Source organism: Macaca nemestrina, chromosome 13 (genome assembly GCF_043159975.1).
Source record: "Macaca nemestrina isolate mMacNem1 chromosome 13, mMacNem.hap1, whole genome shotgun sequence".
Lineage (NCBI taxonomy): Eukaryota > Metazoa > Chordata > Mammalia > Primates > Cercopithecidae > Macaca > Macaca nemestrina.
This window is the reverse complement of record NC_092137.1, coordinates 44917413-44941193: the sequence shown is the minus strand read 5'-3', so window position 1 is coordinate 44941193 and position 23781 is coordinate 44917413. Positions and strand designations below refer to the sequence as shown.

Here is a 23781-nt window from a genome sequence, read left to right as displayed (position 1 = left end):
TGCGTTGCCTGCTGCCTTTCTGTGCGCCAGCATCTCCAAGGGCAGGAGTGAGGACACATGCTGGTCTGTCAGCCATACCGGCCTTTTGGAGAAAGGAGTTTTGTTGTTGTTTTTAAACTACAATTTATTGAACGCCTCCTTGATGCCTACTGTGTGTCACTGCTGATTCTTTCAGCTTCCCGACAAAGTGGTTGTGCCCGTCCACATTTCTCAGAGAGTTTAGACAGCTCTCATGATTTGCCCAAGGCCACAAAGCTTATCAAGTGCCAGCGCAGGGATGAGAACAGGGGTGTCTCTGAGCCCAGGGCCTTTTCCACTTTTTTTCCACCCTTTGTGATGTAACAGTGACCCTAGGTACCTACAATCTGTCGAAAAGGGGATTCCATGCTAGATAAAGACTGGTTAAATCCGTGGTTACAGGAGAGGAGCTCTTTTTGCCACGGATGAATTCTACCCACGTTCTGGTTCAGGTCTATGGGGACCCAACAGACAAGCGCAAAGTACCCTGCAGAACACTCAGAGATTTCTTTCTGGAGAGATCTCTAGACTGGAAATTAGGATCTTTCAGCATCAAGGCTGGTTCAGCTGCCCATTAATGTGGGACCTCGAGCAAGTCACCTACTACATCTGACTGAAGGCTTCCTCCTCCCTGAATGGGCACATTGCCTATCCTGCCTGCCTCATAGTGTGGGGTGAGACCAAAGTGAATGGAAGTGGTTCACATGCATCAGTCACTGTGAAGAGCTGCACAAATGTACAGTTTTATTGCTGACTTACCAGAATTATGAGGTCCTAATGTAAGATTATATGTGCATGTGTTTTGAAGGGAGTGACTTACTGTGTAAGTGGGAGGATTTTTCTTATTATTAAAGACAAAAGCCTTTAACTCCTGATTTCTAAACATGAAAACTCTGGCTACATTAACAATGGTGCTAAAAGTTCGAATGCAGGCTGGGTGCAGTGGCTTATGGTTGTCATCCCAGCACTTCAGGAGGTCGAGGCAGGTGGATCACCTGAGGTCAGGAGTTCGAGACCAGCCTGGCCAACACAGTGAAACCCCATCCCTACTAAAAATACAAAAATTAGCTGGGCGTGGTGGCAGGCGTCTATAATCCCAGCTACTCGGGAGACTGAAGCAGGAGAATCGCTAGAACCCGGGAGGAGGAGGTTGCAGTGAGCCGAGATCACACCACTGCACTCCAGCCTGGGTGACACAGCAGGACTCCCTCTCAAAAAAAAAAACAAAAAAACAAAAAAACTTCGAATACATCCTAAAATCATAGAATTTTGATGGAAGAGACCATTCGTTATAATAATAATGATGTTAATGGTGGCTGTATGCCGGGCACTGCTCTACTGGATATGCACCAATTAGTTCTCACCATGCTATGCCATAGGTACTGTTATCATACCCATTTCACAGATGAGGAAACTGAGACACAAGGCAATTTGGTCACATAATTCATGAACAGGAGAACTACCATTTGAACCCAGACAACCTAGCACTGGAATCCACATGCTTAATCACTGTGTTACACTGCATCCCACGAGAGAGTATCTGTTATCCCTGCTTCTCCAATGCACATTTTGAAGATGAAAAAAGTGACGCTCAGAATGATTAAATGATTTGCCCTGTTTCATGGCAGAGGTGAGAGTAGAGTTTGGATCTCCTTATGTCCATGGGTGGTTCTATTTATGATGTAATTGCTACTCGCTTTACTCAGCCTTCAGGCCCTCTCTGGAGATCAACTGCCTGGGTTTAAACCTTGGTTCTGCAAGCTCCTTACCCTCTCTAAGCCTAAGATAATAGTATCTTCGGATGTCTTGGAGGAAATTTAATTTAAAAACCTCATTGTTTGGCAGATTACACGAAATAATGTACAAAAGTATTTAGCACATTTCCTAGCATATAGCAAATGCCCAATAAATCCACCTCAAATTTAAAACCCTGGTTCCAGGAAAAGAAACATGAACAGTGGGAAGGCCTTGAATTGGATGTGACTGTCCCTACTCAGTGAGCTGGCTCAAGCTAAGTTGAAGGAAGAGACAAAGGACAAGCTAACAAGCTGGTACATGGCGGGAAGAGGGCCAGAGCCCGCCACTTGTGGAGGACTCGGAGGCCAGCCCCCTCAGCTATGAGAGGGTCTTCCAGAGTGAGCCCTGAGGAGATAGGACAGTGAAGTCATTGGCCAGCCTGAGGGGACAGAAGGGAGGTACTGACCGAGGAAGACAGAGGGAAGGGAAGGGGAACAGTATGCGGGGCTGGAGGAAAGTAGGCTGAGGAAGCCAGAGTAGGAACAATGGCTAAGCACCACCCATCATGGGGTCTCTTCATGAGATGCTCTCTGGAGACATCAGCCATGGCTGTTTCAGCCCCATGGGGAGGAGGAGGAGGGTGGCACAGTGCTGAGGTGCTGAGGTGCTGAGTGCTGAGGAGGAACCACAAAATGCCTGGCTGACAGGAGGCTATCCAAGGAAGAGAGACAGCTGGAGAGGCCTGTGTTTACGGGATGGGAGGAGGAACCTAGCTGAGGTAAGAAACCCTCCAGCAACCCAGGGAAGTGGGAGCTGGGACCATTGCAGCGGCGGGGTGGCCGCCTGTCAGGTGCCTAGGGGCCAGGTCCTAGAGTGCTTGTTGCCCTCGGGCAATGGGGTGCTGCCACATGGAAGACAGCAGCAGACCAAGGGGGTACTCAGGTTCTGCTTTGGGGGCCTCCAGTGAAGGTCATGGGGAAGATGTTCTTGTCCCAAGCATAGGTTCCTCCCTGCCCTGCTGGGTCTCTCCCCAGAGGAAAGGACAGGAATTCCAGGAGTCAGAATCAAGGGGGCCTGCCCTGTGATTTGGTATCTAGGAATGAGCTAAGGCTCTTGGGTATGGGCTGGGGCTAGGCCTGTGGTTTCTGTCTCTCTAGGGAGTTTCTAGTTAAAGGGTCTTCAGATTTGGGGCAAAATATCCCATCTGATTTTGGAAAAATATCTGAAGAACTGGAAGTAGGAAAAATATCTGGTATCGTATCTCTGCCACCCTGGAAAGTGTGACCAACAGCAGATGCTCAACAGCTATGTGTTGAATAAAGAAACAAAGTGGTGCCAGAAGTACTTACTATTGAGCGCTCAGAAAGGTAAAATACTTTGCAAGCCATGAAGGTATTTCCTGCCACCTAAACTCCTGAGAGAGGAGGGAGAACCTCTCTCCAAGTCAGGCCCTGCGTCTGCCTTTGTCTTTCTGTTTCCTCATCAGTAAAAACTTCCTAAATGCCCAACTGGAGTATTCCAGGGATCACGAGGGTAATTTGATGTAAAGGTAAACCGTACATGCTAAGCAAGTCTACGGGACTGTTACCTATAGAGAGAACAAGGACTATTAAGTGAGGAATTTTATTATTGACAATTTTAAACACATACTAAAAGTATAAGAATGTATAGCCAATAATTTTAACACACAACCTCCTGCAACAAGACAGCATTGGATTATACTAAATTAATTCTCAAATATTTAGGTGTAAGTATTTCAGAATATTTAAAGTCTCCTTTAAAAACACAACCATAGTTCATTACTTTAAAAAATTGACAGTAGTTTCTCAATCCCACCAATATTGAGGCAATGTTCAAATTTCCTCAGTTGGCTTAGAAATGAACTTTGGCAGATGGTGTTTCAATTCAGGATTCGAACAAGGTTAACATCTCCCACTGAGTTGATCAGGGAAGTGACTTTTCCCTACGGATTAGGCTCATCCTCTCAGCCCACCAGGCCTGGGAGACCTCTAGCCAGGGTTTGCTCAGACCCAGCCAAAGCAGTGGTTTCCCATCACCTCTTGACCATTGATTCATCACTTTGGAAGGGCTCTTAGACATCCACTGGCTGAGTAGCCTTTTGAAGGTTTAGAGACCCACAAAAAGTGGGTGCTTGTTGGGGTGCATTTGGGAGAAGTTCGGGGCAGGCAGACAGCTAATCCTTTGCTAAGGTGTTTGGTTTTTTTTTTTTTTTTTTTTTTTTTTTTTGAGATGGAGTCTCACTCTGTCACCCAGGCTACAGTGCAGTGGCGTGATCTTGGCTCACTGCAACCTCCACATCCTGGCCTCAAGTGATTCTCCTGCCTTAGCCTCCCAAGTAGCTGGGATTACAGGTGAGCGTCACCATGTGCGGCTAATTTTTTGTATTTTAGTAGAGACAGGGTTTCACCATGTTGTCCAGGGTGGTCTCGAACTCCTGAGCTCAGGCAATCCACCTGCCTGGACCTCCTAGAGTGCTGGGATTACAGGCATGAGCCACCACGCCCAGCCCTAAGGTGTGGTTTAAATCAGAGTCTTTAAAAGCAGGCACTGGAATTCCTCCCTCTTTTCCAAACCCTCCTCCTCTTCCTCTTCCTCTTAAGTCTCATCTTCATCACCAACCCTGTTCAGCTTTTCTCCTGCTCCCTCAGCTCAGCCCCTGTAGCACTTAGCAGTCATCACCTTTACCACCATTTCCCCCAATCATCTGACTTCAAGTAATAGAAGCCAACCTCCCTTAAAGAGTTAGCTGTTCTGTACACAATATATATCTTGCCTCTTCATCTAAATTTCAAGTTCCTAGACTCAGCCACCTCCCACAGCATCTGGCACATACTTGACCAAAGTACCTAAGTCTTGTGGATGCCTGACAGGCTTACAAATGGAATCCCTGCAAACTAATATTCTTTAAATACTTGCTTAAAATGTACCAAGTGGGGCAAGGCAAGGCTGATTTAATAAATATGACTCTTCCTATATATTTAAAATAAGGGATTGATTTCCTACATGTACTGAACATATCTGAATTTTTTTATTCTTATCAAAATAATGCAAACCTACAGTTACAGATCAAGTAGTATATACATACTTTTTTTTTTTTGAGACGGAGTTTTGCTCTTGTTGCCCAGGCTGGAGTGCAATGGCGCGATCTAGCCTCACCGCAACCTCCGCGTCCCAAGTTCAAGCGATTCTCCTGCCTCAGCCTCCCTAGTAGCTGGGATTACAGGCATGTGCCACCCTGCCCGGCTAATTTTGTATTTTTAGTAGAGACGGGGTTTCTCCATGTTGGTCAAGCTGGTCTCAAACTCCCGACCTCAGGTGATCCACCCTCCTTGGCCTTCCAAAGTGCTGGGATTACAGGCGTGAGCCACCACGCCCAGCCGGCATACTTTTGATTTTTAGTTCCTCTAGTGGATCTAGGGTTGCCAGACTTAGGACAAAAAAAAAAAAATACAGGATGCCCCGTCAAATTCAAATTTCAGAAAACAATGAATAGATATGTCCCAAATACTGCATAATATTGTATTTTATCTGGCCTTAGGTGGATTTCCCCATATAACATATAGAGTTACACACATTATATTTGTGATATACTTTTATCTCTACTTCTTCATTTACCAATTTTTCAGATATCTGTGGAATTCTGAGTGTGAATTTCAATGTTCAATATTTAGATATTCCCTTCTTCTATGGTTTGCCTTTGTAACTTTAATCAAATATTTAAACCTATATTTATAGATCCATCAACTTTCCCCAGTGCCTCTTGACTATCTGCTTTGCAAGTTGAGGATATTATTACAAATATCCTCTCCTGTAACCTTTCTTTTCCTTTCTACATCCCACCTTCTGCCACTATAGTTGTACTTTCACATTATTAAGGTTGTTAAAGTTTCTGTTTTCTCCTGCCACACATCCTAGTTTTTTAAATTTTTTTTTATTATACTTTAAGTTCTAGGGTATATGTGCACAATGTGCAGGTTTGTTACATATGTATACATGTGCTATGTTGGTGTGCTGCACCCATTAACTCGTCATTTACATTAGGTATGTCTCCTAATACTATCCCTCCCCCATCCCCCACCCCACGACAGGCCCCAGTATGTGATGTTCCCCACCCTGTGTCCAAGTGTTTTTGTTCAATTCCCACCTGTGAGTGAGAACATGCGGTGTTTGGTTTCCTGTCCTTGTGATAGTTTGCTCAGAATGATGGATTCTAGCTTCATCCATGTCCCTACAAATGACATGAACTCATCCTTTTTTTATGGCTGCATAGTATTCCATGGTGTATATACACCACAATTTTTTTTTTTTTTTTTTTGAGACGGAGTCTCACTCTGTCCCACAGGCTGGAGTGCAGTGGCCAGATCTCAGCTCACTGCAAGCTCCGCCTCCCGGGTTCACACCATTCTCCTGCCTCAGCCTCCCGAGTAGCTGGGACTACAGACGCCCGCCACCTCGCCCGGCTAGTTTTTTGTATTTTTTAGTAGAGACGGGGTTTCACCGTGTTAGCCAGGATGGTCTTGATCTCCTGACCTCGTGATCCGCCCGTCTCGGCCTCCCAAAGTGCTGGGATTACAGGCTTGAGCCACCGCGCCCGGCCGCACCACAATTTCTTAATCCAGTCTATCATTGATGGACATTTGGGTTGGTTCCAAATCTCTGCTATTGTGAATAGTGCCGCAATAAACATACGTGTGCATGTGTCTTTATAGCAACATGATTTATAATCCTTTGGGTAGATGCCCAGTAATGGGATGGCTGAGTCAAATGGTATTTCTAGTTCTAGATCCTTGAGGAATCGCCACACTGTCTTCCACAATGGTTGAACTAGTTTACAGTCCCACCAACAGTGTAAAAGTGTTCCTATTTCTCCACATCCTCTCCGGCACCTGTTGTTTCCTGACTTTTTAATGATCGTTATTCTAACTTGTGTGAGATAGTATCTCATCGTGGTTTTGATTTGCATTTCTCTGATGGCCAGTGATGATGAGTATTTTTTCATGTGTCTGTTGACTGCATAAATGTCTTCTTTTGAGAAGTGTTGGTTCATATCCTTTGCCCACTTTTTGATGGTGTTGATTTTTTCTTGTAAATTTGTTTAAGTTCTTTGTAGATTCTGGATATTAGCCCTTTGTCAGATGCACACACCCTAGTTTTCTAAGCTTTGTCTAAAGGTTGAGTCTTAAAATGGGAAACTGATCACATTGGCTTCATTGTATTATTATGTAATTCTTACTTATTAATAGTAATGTTAGGATTATACTTCCTGCTCTTCAAATTCAGTGTCATGATCCCTGGACCTCTAAAAAGAGTGTATTTCCAGCACCAAGTCAAATGGATTCTTATTCCTTATACTTTGTCAATTGCTTCATATCATGTCTCCTAGTTTGCTTCATATTCAGAGCTTTTTTTTAACCCAATTTTTCTCCATAGGGTTTCCAGATGCCTTTATTCTTGCTTGCATTATTTGCTATTACGTTTGTTTTGTTTTCTTTTCTTTTCTTTTTTAGAGGCAGGGTCTTGCTATGTTGCCTAGGCTGAGCTTGAACTCCTGGGCTCAAACTATCATCCCACCTTAGCCTCCTGAGTAGCTGAGACCACAGGCACATGCCACCATGCTCGGCTCTGTGTTATTTTAAATCTGAATTTTAAATGAATTGTGTTCTCTAATCTACTGAGAATTGCCTTTCCCCTCTTCCTCTAAGTCTTCTGTGATCCCACTGCAGTATGGCTGGCTGCCCTCCAGGGTGCTGCACAGCTGTCCCCTTGAGACTCTTTATGGCTTTCCTAGGTTCAATCTCAGATTTTCGGTATTTTAGACATGAGGTCCTTGCCTATGCCTATGTCCTGAGTGGTATTGCCTAGGTTTTCTTCTAGGGTTTTTATGGTTTTAGGTCGAACATTTAAGTCTTTAATCCATCTTGAATTAATTTTTGTATAAGGTGTAAGGATCCAGTTTCAGCTTTCTACATATGGCTAGCCAGTTTTCCCGGCACCATTTATTAAATAGGGAATTCTTTCCCCATTTCTTGTTTTTGTCAGGTTTGTCAAAGATCAGGTGGTTGTAGATGTGTGGCATTATTTCTGAGGGCTCTGTTCTGTTCCATTGGTCTATATCTCTGTTTTGGTACCAGTACTATGCTGTTTTAGTTACTGTGGCCTTGTAGTATAGTTTGAAGTCAAGTAGCGTGATGCCTCCAGCTTTGTTCTTTTGACTTAGGATTGTCTTGGCAATGCGGGCTCTTTTTTGGTTCCATATGAACTTTAAAGTAGTTTTTTCCAATTCTGTGAAGAAAGTCATTGGTAGCTTGATGGGGATGGCATTAAATCTATAAATTATCTTGGCTAGTATGGCCATTTTCACGATACTGATCTCAGATTTTCTTCTCTCTCCCATCTATGTCCTGCTTTTGCTGGAGTAACTTGCTCCTGTCTGTCTGAAAACTCTTCTGTTGTCCTCTACTTGGTGGATAGTTTGTGTATAGGATTCTAGACTGAAAACCATTTTCCCTCGGCACCCATTATCTTCCAGCATCTAGTGTTGCCGAGGAGAAGTCTGATGCCATTCTGACTGCTGCTCATTTGTAGGTGTTCTGCTCTTTTGCTTTGGAGACTTTTACAATCTATTATTTTTACTTCCTGTTTTGAAATTTTACCAGGATTATGTCTAGTTGTGGCTCTTTTTCATAGGACTATTCTTATTCAGCCCTAGGAAATGTTCTTCTGTGCTTTGAGAATTCTCTCCCCTTTAATTACTTCTTTTTTTTTTCTTTCTAGAATGCCCTTTAGATTTTGGACTATTCCATATGTCTTTTATTATTTTCCCCCTTGTATTTTCCCATTTTGTTTTTCTGCTCTATGCTTTGTGATATTTCAACTTTTAGTCCTTCTACTATTTTATTCCACCAGTTGCATTTTAAATTTCCAAGAGCTCATTTTGTTCTCAAGATCCCGTTTTTAGAATGTATTATCTTCCCAATTCTGTTTGAGAATTCTGAAGAAAATTTTGAGTAATCTATTCTTTAAGTTCTGTTTCCCCAGGAGTGATATTTTTCTGCTTTTTTTTTTTTTTTAAAGAGATAGGGTCTTGCTACATTGCCCAAGCTGTCCTCAAACTTCCAGGCTCAATTGATTCTCCTGCCTCAGCCTCCAGAATAGCTAAGACTACAGGTACATGCCACTGCACTGGGTAACTGCTTATTTTCATATATTTCATCATGCAAATGGTTCTCCTCATTTCTCCATATATGCCTCCTCAATCATCACAGTAAATCCAAATTTTAGAATATAAAAGCACTATAGATGGTGTGGATTTACTGTGCAATTGTGTACATACCTTCCCTGAATCTTTCTGAGGTTTCCTGGGTAAACCGGCTCCCATCTTCTCTGTTGCCCCACCATAGGGCAATTTATGTGGCCGTCATCAGCTGTTTCCTCTAATAACATCTCCCATACACTTCACATATTCCAGAATCTGCTTATATCTCTTATCTGTGGGTGACCTCCTCCTCCTCTCCTTAGTATTATGGGTTTATGTCTTTTTGTAATTCTAAAACTATTTCAGCAAGATTTCTGGAAAGATGGGAGCCAAATGTGTGTACTGGGTTTCCATCTTGAACAATAAGGAGATTCAGAAAACTATTTTTTTGAACTTTTTTTTTTCATTTTTAATTGCTTCATCTTTCAGCAGCTTGGTGCCCAGGTCCAGGAGGTTCACCTGAGATTTAGGGTTTCCCCAGGAATTGTTTACAGATTCTCAGCATCCCGTGGCCCTCTTACAAATGATACACATAAACTAGGAATACCTCCTGGGTTCAAGCGATTCTCCTTCCTCAGTCTCCCGAATAGATGGGATTACAGGCACACGCCACCATGCCCACCTAATTTTTGTATTTTTAGTTTTTCCCAGATTCCCTGCTTTTCCCACATTTCTTCTTGTGCAGGCTTGTGAGCCACAGGAGTCAGAATGAAGGAGGCCAGCTTCCTTGTATAAAACTTATACACATCTTGTTGAGACACTCTACCATACTGGTGGGCTTCCCTTCACCCTGCATTCCCTTCTGCTCCCATCATCAGCCTGGCTTAGCCCTTCGGTACCCTTCAGATCTCAGCTGCTGTTCATTTCCTTAGAAAAGTTCTCCCTGTTCCCCTTGACTCAGTGAAGTCTCTCTATTGTATGGGGTCATGGATAATTATTCTCTCCTTTGCAGCACTTAGCTCAGTTTGTGGTCCTTGTGAAGCAAGATCATGTCTATTTTCTGTTTCACCTTAATGTCCTGAGTCTTTGAACACAGTGCCTGGCACATAGCAGGTACTTGTTAAATAGCTTCTCAATGAAGAATGATCATTGATATGGTTTGGCTGTGTCCCCACCCAAATCTCATTTTGAATTGTAGCTCCCATAATTCCCATGTGTTATGGGAGGGACTCAGTGGGAGATAATTGAATCATGGGGGCGGTTTCCCCCATACTGTTCTCATGGTAGTTAATAAGTCTCATGAGATCTGATGGTTTTATAAGGGGTTTCACTTTTGCTTGGCTCCCATTCTCTCTTGCCACCACCATGTAAGAAGTGCCTTTTGTCTTCCATATGATTGTGAGGCCTCCTCAGCCACATGGGACTGTGAGTCCATTACACCTCTTTTTCTTTATAAATTACCCAGTCTTGGGTATGTTTTCATTGGCAGTGTGAAGATGGACTAATACAATCACGAAGATGGCCACAGAGAAACATTCCTTCAGCTCATTATAATTTCAGAAATAACTCACACCTACCCCACCTACCCCCCACCTTACAGGCCTGAAATTCAACAGGGCACAAACATCTGGGCCCTCAGCAGCTTTGACCAAGGGCTGGATCACAGACTTCCCAGGACTCTTTCCTGAAGCCTCAGCTACATCCATGATGAGCCCACAGGTCAGGGAGGCGGATTCTGGTGCAGCCCACAGGGCTGGCAGCTCATATGGCCTTCTGACCACCCAAGCCTTCTGCAGGGACTTTATTCAGGCAGAGTTGTGACTTGTCTCTGGACAAGGCCGGTGAAGCCTGGCAGGACGGAAAACAACAGACTCCCCCAAGGGGCCAGGAGGTATTTTCTTAGCTGAGGCCACAGACCCCCCAGGGGGGTGGGCCCAGAGGCTGCTCAGACAACCAATGGCGACATCCCTGGCTGAGAACAATAGAGCCCCACACCTCAGCTACCTTTTGGGCTCTGGCTTCCCAGTGGTGAAGCCTTATTAAATTTGGGATTACCATGTGTAAAGCACAGTCTGAATTTTGTTTGCTCTGCCATGTAACTTGCCTTTCTAAACACTCAGTCAGAGCTGCAGTTAATCTACTGACCATGGGCTTAACCGGCAGGTGGCCAGGAGGCCCCCACCAAATTCCTCCTGACCCTTTGTTACCTGGCCTGGAAGGGGGGAGACTTCTTGTTTGGGAAGTGTTTCTCCTCCCCCTGAACATTTTCAGTATTAAGAGTCTTTTGTCACCATAAATCTGGAGCGGGGATTATGACGGGCAGGCTGTCACCCAGATTGTTTCCTCCAGAGGATAATGGGAAAAGTTTGCGGGCTGGCCTAATGAAACCTTTCTTCCAGGGACAATGCCATTTCCATTAAATTAAAGCTCAAGCCTTAACAATACCCCAGAACAAACCCAATCTGAATATTTAATTTGGGATGGAAGGAGCTGGGTAAACACCTCACTCCCATCAGCCCCTTTCTGGGGACCTCTTGCAGCAAACTCAAGGAAGAGTCCTGGGTCACTGATGTCAGGTTAGCCCCCGTCGCTGCCAGTATTAAAGGTGGAAAATTCCAAATCGTTAATATTCAATTGACAATAAAGAATGTTAGTCCTAACTGGAAAAAAAAAAAAAAAAAATCTTGGAAGTGAATACTGATCAGATAAGCAATGTACTAAAATCTGTTTGTTCTGAGCCCTGCAAGCTACAAAGCCTTTAGGATGGGAGGGAGCTCTCTGCCTCAGCCCACTGCTCACGATGCACGGGCAGCCCAGAGGTCCTCTGAGAATTGTATGCTGCCTCACACCGCACCCGAATTCCTCCCTCTTTGCTTCTTCAAAGAGAATGTCTAAAAGGAAGAAATGTCTAAATATGCTTGATTTAAAAAAAAAAATTACTGTAGTGACGTCAAGTGCACTGTAAGGGAACAGAATTTTTTGTATCTTCCTTCTCTACTTGGCAACCAGGCAGCCAGGCAACCAGCACCTGTGAGACAGAGTTCTGTGTGGGCTCCTCTGCATCAAGAGTCAGAATTACCCAGGAATAATTTATCTGCAGATTTTCTGTGCCCTTTCTTGTCCCTACTCACAGCACATCAGCTAATTGTTGGGCTTCTTCTTGTCCCTTGCTTCCTGGTGAAGACCCATCTTTTGTTCTGTCCTCCCAAAGATGGAAATCAGTCCTAACATGTTGATGTGCTGGCCTATTTCCTTAACACTTCGGTTTTCCTGAATTTTCGTAGTCTTTACATCTAGTGCAGATGATCAAAAGCAGCTTAATCACACTGTAAGGGGGTGAATCACTGACACATCTAATTTCTCTGTCAAAAATTTGGTTTCTACCTTGCCAATGAAGAATGGAAGGAAATATGGGAAAGGAATATCTTTTGGCACTGCTGTCCTGGAGATTCTAGAGCCTTACCTTGGTCCTACTGTGCAGGCCACAAGTGACCCCACGTGGGTGGGTGCAGCTGCTGGGGTAATGCTGATGTCACAGGAGAAATTCTAACCTGCTCCCAACACCTATTTCAGGGGCTGGCAATCAAATCCCAAGGCAAAGGGGACATTTAAGGTGATTTTAGAGATGGCCACCAGGATCACCTAACCATTGGCTACTGCCTGGGGTCTTGGGAGGCCAGAGCCTAAAGTCCAGGGAAAGCTCCTTTTCAGGCAGGGTGTGGGTGTGGGGGTGTGTGTGTGCATGAGCACCATGTGTAAGGCAGGGAATAAAGGCTTGGCACGCCACTTTAGATGGTGGCTGACACCCAGATGTACCTGCATCTGGTGGGATAGACTGTCTCACATCTGCCCAACTCATACACATCACATCCCCAGCTCTAAGGGCTCATTGCTCAGACACAGTTTTCAACTCTTTAATGGCGCTACCAGGCTGAGAACCAAGCATGGGTGATGCTGCCCTTCTTTTCCTTTGTATTTGAATTCACCTGGAAGCCTTCTTTTTAGGTGGGCCTTTCCTCTGGGCAAGAAGGTCACAGGCAGAGTGGCCAGGGTTCATCTGGGCAGAGGTGGTCAGGCAGCCAACTGACCTCTTGGGGAGGTCGCCTCGCCTCTCTGAGCTTCATTTTCCTGATTTAATACAGTTAGGTGCCAAGGAATCTGAGCTCCTATTTCCCTTGGGGTCCTTCCAATCCTCAGCCAGTGTTTTCTGTCCTTTAAATAGTCCCATGATTATAAAAAATGTGACCTCCGAAGACAACTTTTAGAGTTGCTCTTAGCAGGCTTGTGACATTTCACCAACTCCAGAATGCAGCTCAGAAAAGAGTGTAGAGATGGAGCCGGAGATATGTCTTGAGTGGGCACTTGTCCAGCCTCCTCCCTCTGGCCTTCCCATCAGTCAGCCATGCTGTACGGACTGCTCACCAGGTGCCAGGTGCTGCCACACCTCAGCGAGTGAGGCACTGCCCCCACCCTCAGGGGCAGCACATCGGCCTGGGGCTCTCTAGATCCAGCAGAGAGCCCTAGGAAAGTCCCTCACTCCTGCATTCGGCACGCACACCAAAGACAGACCTAGGACTCTGCTTCCACATCTGCACCCACCAGCGCAGGAGCATCATCACTCCAGGTCCCTGGATGGGTCACATCAGGTTAGCAGCCCCCAGGGCCCCCACCGTTCCCAAATGAAGTCCAGCCCTCTCACTCTCCTTTCTCACTCCCCAGCCCTCAGCTAGCTCTGTGGGTCCTCCTGTCCCCGCCACTACCTGCTAGAATGGCTGGAACAGCCTCTCACTGGGCCTTCTTCCTCACCCATTCTCCTCACAGCAGCCAGAGTGAGCTTCTAAAGGTAAGAATCAGGCTGGGCCATGTAAAAATGCAAAATCAGCTGGGCATGGTGGCATGTGCCTATAATCTCAGCTACTCAGGAGGCTGAGGCAGGAGAATCACTTGAACCAAGAGGTGGAGGTTGCAATGAGCCAAGATCGCACCACTGCACTCCAGCCTGGGCAACAGAGTGAGACTCTGTCTCAAAAAAATAAACAGGCCAGGTGCGGTGGCTCACGCCTGTAATCCCAGCACTTTGGGAGGTCGAGGTGGGTGGATCACGAGGTCAGGAGTTCAAGACCAGCCTGGCCAAATGGTGAAACCCTGTCTCTACTAAAAATACAAAAATTAGCTGGGCGCAGTGGTGGGTGCCTGTAATCCCAGCTACTCGGAAGGCTGAGGCAGGAGAATCGCTTGAACCTAGGAGGCGGAGGTTGCAGTATGCCGAGATCATGCCACTGCACTCTAGCCTGGGTGACAGAGCAAGACTCCATCTCAAAAAATAAAATAAAAAGTAAACATAAGAATCAGACCATGCCACTCCCCTTCTTAGGATCTTCCAGTGGCTTCCCATTGAAATGAAGTCCAGCTTCCCCTCCATGGCCTACAAGGTCTTACACCACTGGGCCTGCACACTCCCTGGCAGATGCCTTGCTCTGCTCCCTGCGTTTCTGCAGGTTTGCTCCTGCCTCAGGGCCTTTGCACTTGCCACTGCCTCTGCCTGGAATGCATTTCCCCTCAATCTTGAAAGGTTGACTTCATTGTCATTTAGGTTTCAACTAAAATGCTGCTGCCTTAGAGAGAGCTTCCTTGACCTCGGATCCAAAGGAAGCCCAGTCACTTTCTAAAATATCACCTCGTTTTATTGTCCTTGCTGCCTCTATCCCAATTTGAACCAGTCTTATGTGTTTACATTTCTGTTGCCTTTCTCCCCCTACTAGATTGTTGGCTTCTTGAGAGCAGGAACTTTGTCCATCTTGTTCACTGCTCTGTTCTGACTGTCTGATACCTCAGGCATTCAGGGAGTATCTGTGAGATGAGTGAATGGATTAATCTTTACCCCATTGAACCTCACCTTCCTGCCAAATTGAACATTTCCTAAAATCTTCCCGTGAGCCTCACCTCATGAGCTCCATGCCCCTTTCTTTCCACTTCCACAACATTCGAAGGCTAATACCAATTCTGCCTCCTCTCCCATAAGGTAGTTGCTCCTTCTGATCTCTAACAATCCTCGGCCAGTCCCCTCCTCTTCCATTGATCTGGCATATTTGAGGACATGCTCTGTCTCCCCTAATAGATTATAAGCACCACACGGGCAGGGCCTTCCACCTGCTTTGTTCTCTCATTCCTTTGTGCAGGAAGGACTTGCAGAAGGTATGTGCCAGGTTGAACGAAGGTATGTGCAGGGTTGAACCATCCTGGGTTCAAGCAGTTCTCCTGCCTCAGCCCTCCCAAATAGCTGAGATTACAGGCATGCACCACCACGCCCAACTAATTTTGTATTTTTAGTAAAGACAGGGTTTCTCCATGTTGGTCAGGCTGGTCTGAACTCCCAACCTCAGATGATCCACCTGCCTCGGCCTCCCAAAGTGCTGGGATTACAGGTATGAGTCACACGCTCGGCCAGCAGTGGTTTTTTGACACTAGAATTCTCCCATTTCTGTTCCTTTGCCAGTTCTTAGGGTCCCTTTACTTCATCTGGGTTCCCAGTGTCCTCTGCTCCCCTCCCCCACAGTGAGGCCTATTCTCAGCTCGTGTGCACCATGACAGTATTACCTCTCCTGAGGAGAGCCTAGTTCACAGCAACCCCTCACTAGAGCTAAGGGGCAGATGTTCTCTTGGTGGAATTTTCACATCAATGACACATTTTTCCCACTCAAGAGCTTTCCTGTGCTCGTGAAATCTTGACACATCAGCAAGTACTTGCTCTGCATCTCTCCAGCTCTGTGGGGTACCACGACCTGGACAGAGGCTGGCTCTGACCTCTGTGGGTCTTTCCTTGAGAAACCCCAAGAGCAGACATTTCCACTGCAGTGCTGGATGCCCAGAAAAACAATGTGAATCAAAGCGTAGGGTTTCCATCTATGGAAATAGCAGAAATGGACTTCTTATCCTGTGGCCCCAACCTGTTTAGCCACTGCCACCTTCCTCTCCGAGAGTATAAGAGGATGTTAGACAAGGCCTGTCTGGGGGATCAAGAAGGCAATAGGATACGAAGACCCCCCACACTCCATGTTCCCAAGTGCTGTGAACTTGCAGCTCGCGCAGCAGGAAGTGGAAGCATGTGGAGGGTCCATCCCCTCTCCAGGGCCCATCCTCTCACGTCTCTGCCTATCCCAGGCCTTAAGGTGGGGCGGGGTGGGTTGGGCTGAGGCAGATCACAGGCAAAGGGACTTAAATTCCTACAGCATTAGGTGCAGACAAGGCTGACCAACTTTATCTTCACCGGAAACTTTATGAGGAACCGCCAGCAACTCCTGTTACTTTGGGGTCAAACACACACTTGGAAGTAGTTTGCGCCCCTTCCCCCATTGTCACTCACGTCGCCAGTCCAAGCTGCAATTTTCTCTCACCAAGACTACATGATAGGAGCCTCCTAACTGGACTCTCCACTTCTACCCCAATTTCCATCCAGCACTCAGAGTGACCTCTAAAAAATGTGCACCTCATTATGTCATTCTCATGACTATGAACCCTTCAATGGCTGCTCAGCCTCCAAATAAAATCCAAACTCACTAAATCCTGCACATTCTGGCGCTTGCCCATCTCAAGTCCCTCCGCATGGGGCCCCCACTACCCTGGCCGGCTTCCCATGCCTCAGAGGCAGCAGACTCAGCTCCCCCAGGGCCTCCACCGCCTACTCCGTCTGTCTGGGCTCCTCCCCCTGCCACCATCTCTTCACAGGACTGGCTCCTTCTCACCAGTTGAGACCTTCCTCAGGGAGGCTTTCTCTGACCATCCTGTCTGAAGTAGGCTCCACTATTATTCTCTACCAATAGGACCTTACCTGTTTTTCATAGAATTTATCATGTAATTTACTAATGTAATAATTATTATATTTTGAGATAGAGTCTCACTCTGTCACTCAGGCTGGAGTTCAGTGGCTCAATCTCGGCTCACTGCAGTCTCTGCCTCCTGGGTTCAAGCGATTCTCCCAGTTCAGCCTCTGAAGTAGCTAGGACTATAGGCGTGCGCCACCACAGCCAGAACATTTTTTTACTTTTCATAAATACAGGGTTTTGCCATGCTGCCCAGGTTGGTCTCAAGTGCCTGGGCTCAAGTGATCCACCTGTCTTGGCCTCCCAAAGTGCTGGGATTACAGGCGTGAGCCACCACACCTGGCTGATACTTTATAATTATTTTATAAATGCACTGGCACATTTATTTATTGCTTCAAATGTAAGCTATGTATGGGCGGTCATTCTGTCTTTCTCACTTGGCTCTAACATGTAATAGGGGTTTTCGTATTCAGTATTAGGTTCCCCCCAGGGTGCCCAGCACACAACAGATAGAGGCATACCTCAGAGATATTGTGAGCTTGAGTCCAGATCACCACAGTAAAGTCAATGTCACATTAAAGGGAGTCACATGGATGTTTTGGTTTCCCAGCACACACAAAACTTACGTTTACACTATACTGTAGTCTATTAAGTTTACAATAGTATTGTCTTCAAAATGTACATACTGTAATTAAAAATAGTTTCTTGCTAAAAAATGCTAACATTCATCTGAGCCTTCAGTGAGTCACAGTCTTTTTGCTGGTGGAAGGTCTTGCCTCGATGTTGATGGCTGCTGACTGATCAGGGTGGTGGTTGCTGAAGGTTGGGGAGGCTGTGGCAACTTCTTAAAATAAGACAATAAAGTTTGCTGTATCAGTTGACTATTACTTTCAGGAAAGATTTCTCTGTAGCATGCAATGCTGTCTGATAGCATTTTACCCGTGGTAAAACTTCTTTCAAAATTGGAGACAATCCTTTGAAATCCTGCCCCTGTTTTATCAACTCAGTTTATGTAATAGTCTTCATTCTTTGTCATTATTCAACAGCATCTTCACCAGAAGTAGATTCCATCTCAAGAAATGACTTTTGTTCGTCTCTAAGAAGCGACTCCTCATCCATTCAAGTTTCATCATGTGATTGTAGCAATTCAGTCACATCTTCATTCTAGTTTTCTTGCTATTTCCACTACATCTGCAGTGACTTCCTCCACTGAAGTCTTGCACCCCTCAAAGTCACCATAAATGCTAAAATCAGTCTCTTCCAAATTCCTGTTAACGTTTATATTTTTATCTCCTCTCATGACTCAAAAATGTTCTTAATGGCATCTGGAATGATGAATCCTTTCCAAAAAGTTATCAATTGACTTTGCCCATATCCATGAGGAATCACTATCTATGGCAGCTATAGCCTTACTTAAGGTATTTCTGAAATAAGACTTGAAAGTCAAAATTACTCCTTGATCCATGGGCTACCAAATAGATGTTGTGTTAGCAGGCATGAAAACATTAATCTCCATCAGAGCCCTCAGGTGACCAGGTGCATTGTCAATGAACAGTAGTATTTTGAAAGGGATCTTCATTTTGAGCAGTAGGTCTCAACAGTGGGCTTAAAATATTTAGTAAACCATGCTATAAACAGATGTGCTGTCATCCAGGCTCTATTGTTCCATTGACAGAACACAGGTGGAGTAGACATAATTCCTAAGGGCTGTAGGGTTTACAGAATGGTAAATGAGCACTGGCTTCAGCTTAAAGTCACCAAAAGCTGCATTCACCCCTAAAAAAAAAGAGTCAGCTTGTCCTGTGAAGCCAGGCATTGGCTTCTTCTCTCTAGCTATGAAAATCCTAGACGGTATCTTCTTTCAATAGAAGGCTGTTTCATCTACATGGAAAATCTGTCGTTTAGTGTAGCCACCTTCATTAGTGATCTTAGCTAGATCTTCTGGAAAACTTGCTGCAGCTTCTACATCAGAACTTGCTGCTTTACTTGCACTTTTATGTTCTGGAAATGACTTCTTTCCTTAAACCTCATGAACCAACCTCCACTAGCTTCAAACTTTTCTTCTGAAGATTCCACACCTCTCAGCCTTCACAGAACTGAAGAGAGTTGGGGCATTGCTCTGGATTAGGCTTTGGCTTAAGGGAATGTTGTGGCTGGTTTGATCTTCTATCCAGACCACTCAAACTTTCTCCCTATCAGCAATAAGGTTATTTTGCTTTCTTATCATTCCTGTGTTCACTGGAGTATCACTTTTAATTTCCTTCAAGAACTTTTCCTTTGCATTCACACCTTGGCTACCTGGTACAAGAGGCCTAGCTTACAGCCTGTCTCAGCATTTGGCACGTCTTCCTCATGAAGCTTAACCATTTCCAGCTTTGATTTAAAGTGAGAGACATGTAACTCTTCCTTTCACTTGAACAGCTAAATGCCATTGCAGGGTTATTAACTGGCCTAATTTCAATATTGTTGTGTCTCAGAGAACAGGGAGGCCCCAGGAGAGGGAGGGAGACAGGGAACAGCCTTCCACTGGAGCAGTTAGAGTACCCAGAACATTTATTAAGTTCGCCATCTTATCTGGCTATAGTTTGTGGTGCCCCAAAACAATTACAATAGTATCATCAAAGATTACTGATCGCAGATCACCGTAACAGATTTAACAGTGAAAAAGTAAATATTGTGAGAATTACAGAAATGTGAGAGACATTTACTGAGCACATGCTGTTGGAAAAATGGAGCCAATAGACTTGCTTAAATTGTCACAGACCTTCAATTTGTAAAAAAAGAAAAAAGAAAAAAAAATGCAATTGTCTCCTAAGTGTGATAAAATGAGGTATGTCTGTCTGTATTGATTAGGTCAGTGAATACAAATGGAGGAGTTTGGGCCCCCACTGCTCCTCCCTTCCCCCGCAGTGGTACCTGAGGTAGCCCTGCAATGTTTAGCCTGGGACAGAGGAAGGTGAAACATTGGGATCCACCCCAGAACCTCATGGGAGAAAGACCCCTGTGATGTGTTACATATTCTCTAGGGCCAAGCTAATGTCTGACAACTCTCTGACAGTACCAGAGAATTCTAACTCCCTGAGGTGGCCAATATCTCTGGTCCTCATAATAGATTGTTTTTTAATCTCAAATACTTCAGAAGTTAGCATGAACTGGGAAATCAAATTATGTCGTTCAGCTCTCCTATGTTACAGAAGAGGAAACTGATGCCCAGGGAGATTAAGCAGCTTGCCTATAATCACCAGCTTGGTACTGGTAGAGTCCAGGCTGGACTAGGTATTCTGATTCAGGATTCATTGTTCTTTCCCCTGTAGCCCACTTTCTCTGGTGTCCTCTCCCAATAGCCTGAGAGTGATGTGCTGCTGTAATAGTCTGAATTTCTGAAGGGTAAATGAGGCCTGAGGTACCTGCATCCTATTTTCGTGTTTTTGAAATGTTAGTCACTATGTAACTCACCACATTTTAGGCAAAACATTATATCAGAAGTTACACGTAAGGCCACAGAAAAGTACCTCCAGAGAACAGATCTAGGACTGCATGAGTTATCAATTTCTCATCACTTAGTTAACAGACTGCCCCAAATGTCGTTGCTTAAAAACACCACCATTTTTAGCTCATGTTCTGTGAGTAGGCAATTTGGGCTGAGCTCAGCTGGGCAGTTCTTCTGCTGGCTCACCTGGCCCACTCACACAGCTGCAGCCAGAACTGCATCTCCCAGGGGCTGTTTGGTCCTGGTTTTCTGTTCACTCCCAGGAAAAGAGTTTAGCCTGCAATACTTTATCTGTTAGGACAAGTCTGAGACTACCAAGCGGGCCAACCTCACCATTCCTGGGAGAGCCACTGCCATTCAGTGGCTTATGGCTGAATAATGGGGGTGACTGGGCCACATGTCTCCACTGTCTAGCAGCACAGCCTGGGCTTTTTCACATGGTAGCTAGGTTCCAAAAGCATCAAGACAGGGCAAACTTCAATGCACAAGTGATTTCCAAACCTCCGCTTGTACTCATGTTTACTAATGTCTCCTTGGCCAAAGCAAGCCAAGTGAAGTTCAGAATCAAGGAGTGAAGAAAGATTCCATTTCTTGATGGGAGGAGCTGGAAAGCACTGTTGCTATTCCCCCACCCCCACCCCGCAAATCTACCATAAGGGTAAAGCTGGATAAATACCTACAGTGTCATATTCATATTGAGATTACTGTAACCACTGATGGTTTATCTAGTCTCTTGGGGGTGAGGGTGTGTGTGAGAGGACCCAGAAACAGCACCTGGCTGTGAGATGAGGGAAAGCCACTAACAGCTGGCAGAAATGCAAGCTGGAGACTCAAAACCTCTGTCACCCAGCCCAGAGCCGAGGTTCTCATCTTATGGGGCAGGAAGTGGGCCAACCAGGAGTACCCCTGGAGAGAGGAAAGATCTCTGGACACTCAGGAGCTGTGAGTGTCTTCATTCTCCTCCGAGCTGCTTCATACTTGGCATCATGAGATGCTGTTTGAGAGAGAGACAAGGAAAGCGAGAGATCCACTCAAAATGTAGGCTGGATCAGGGATGCGGCCTCTGCTCCTAAAAATAAAGCCTGTGGAGGAAAATGAAGGCTAATGTACCTGGAGGTGGAACCATAGGTCAGGTGGGCAAAGCTTTTAAATGTACTGCCTTCTGGGTTGGGAATAGCATGGTGACATTCCCTCAAGCTCAAGGAGAGCTCGGCCATCAGAAGGCAGACTGCAGATCAAGACAGTGATGGCCTGAGCTCACTTTCCGACCTAGTCTGACAGTCACATAGTGTTCAGCTTCCACCTTTCTCACATTGGTAGGCTGCAAACCATCAAAAAATAGAATTTCATATACAAAGCCGAGTCCTTATTCTAGATTGCACAGGTGATGCCCAGACAACAAGCCAACGTTTTCAGATCCCACCGCCCAGCTTTCACCGTGGACCTGGCCTGGGATGGTGCGGCCTCGATGCCCACCGGGAAGGCAGAGTGGCCCAGCGTGGGCGGCAGAGGTGAGGGAGGGAACGCTGCTCTGAGGCCTTTTTCTTGTAGCTCCAGACAAATTAAAAACCTCCTTACCGGCCATTCATTCTGAGGAGGCCTCTTCCTTCCTCCACAGGGGGGCTGCTGTGTTGGAAGCCGATCGGATTCAGGGAGGCTGGGCCTCCCGGAGCTCTCAAGGAGGGGGAGAGGCAAGAATGGAAAGAGAGAGGCCCTAACCCTGAAGAGATTGGCAGGCAGGGAGTGGGGGCAAAGTGCAGCCCAGGTCACTGGGAAAAAAGAAATCTCAAAGTAAGGGAGTGGGGGAAAGTTCCACTTTCAGCCTAATTATGAAAGAGGCCTGGGTAGAGAGGGGCGGGAGAGCCCAAAGAAGAGAGAAAAGGGAAGTGAGATGTTGCAGAGAGCAGAAAGATATTTTCAGGGCGCACAGGCTATTGAAGGAGCGCGGGCAGGGAAAGGTGCCGCCTCTTCAAACGTGGGTCTGTTATAACTGATTTTGAGACCTGGAAGCACGTTTGCCTGGGACTCCCAAAGAGGGAGGGCAAAATGCCCTATTAAGGGTGGGACGAATTGATTTCCCAAAGAAGCACAGCACCATTTCCTCCAAATGCCCTCTGCAGTCCTCCTTAATCTGCCCTGGAGGCAGCAGGTGACCTCTGCACAGGCCCCTGGAGGCGCCTTTGTTCCGGGGCATTCTGCGGCCCGCCCCGCCCCCTCCCCTTGCACCTGGGCAGCAGCCTCAAAATGCACTTGTCCACCCTTGGCCGGCTCCCGTGGTGGGATGGCGGATGCCTTTGTATGTGAAAAGCCACGAGCCCTCCAACTCCTGTTTTCCTTTCGGCTTGACACATTCACTAATGTATTTCCTGTTCACTCCCAGGAAAAAAAAGAGTTTAGCCTGCACTACTTTTATCTGGTAAGACAAGTCCGTGACTGAGACTACCAAGCGGGCCGACCCTCGCTGTTCCCGGGAGAGCCGCTGCCATTCAGAAAGCTTGGCTCTGCCCTCGAATCCCCAAGTGTTCCCTGCCGGGTTCTAATCCAAGCCCTCTGAGATTTGCTAATTTAATTGTGTAATGGTCCACACCTGAGACATTCCCTGAACTATCTTTAGGACACTACTTAGCCTAAAAGAAAGACAAATAAGAGTATTAAGACAGGGACTTAGACATTGAAAGCTTTTGCCATCTCCAAAACATCTGAGTCAAGCAGAAGAAAACGGGGTGGGAGGATGGGGGGTGGCCTCCAAGTCAGAATAAGCAACAAGAAGTAATTAAAGTTCCTGCTAAGTGAGTCTGAAATATGTATTTAGCCCTTAATAACCCTGGGTTTTTAAAGAGCGATTCTCCAAACATCTATTATTCACATCAGTAGGACAGACGGTAAGCCACTGTAAGATTTATAGAAACTAAAAGACTTCCCATGCTAAAGGTTAATGAAAGTGTAATTTGAATCATGAAATCTTTATGTGTCGGCTCAGTTTACACCGAGGGCTCATTAAGGATGCGTTTGGTACAGCGGGCGGCAGGTGACGTCACATGAGTATTTAAATGGGCGGGGCCAGGCTGCTCTGCATGTAATCCTTTAAAAATATAACAGCCTCTCTCTTTCCTTCTCTGTCTCTCCAGCTGTAACAACTTCACCAACTGTCTGGGTTCCACCCCGAGGATTTCACTGAGCGAACACGTTAGAGGGAATCAGGAAGCAGAAAAAAGGTCACAAATAAGCACCTCAGGAACAATGAAAGCTTTTCTCTATGCAGCAGTGGGAGAGTTGCTAGAAAAACTGGAAAGGTATTAATCAGAAGTGGCTATAAATCCTCTGGAGTTTTGCTCTTATAAAACTCCTCAGAGAAAGTCTTGAAGGAAATGCAGGTCAAAGCCCAAAAAAGCTCTTGATCAGAGATTGCTGGAGGAAAATCTTCCCAGACGCCGTTTAATAGGCAGCAATCACCCCAGGAGTGGGGAAGCCAAGTACGCTTGAAACATGGTTGCAATTCC

General features: G+C 45.8%; 1 long non-coding RNA gene across 1 annotated transcript in view; it reads left to right on the top strand.

The window, feature by feature from the left end:
* Positions 1–2047: 2047 nt before the first annotated feature.
* LOC139357828 (uncharacterized) overlaps positions 2048–23781 on the top strand; it is a 31146-nt gene continuing 9412 nt past the window's right edge. The window contains exons 1-3 of the long non-coding RNA XR_011611681.1: positions 2048–2069; positions 2463–2533; positions 23410–23574. This is a non-coding gene — a long non-coding RNA (uncharacterized lncRNA). The remainder of the gene's footprint in view (positions 2070–2462; positions 2534–23409; positions 23575–23781) is intronic.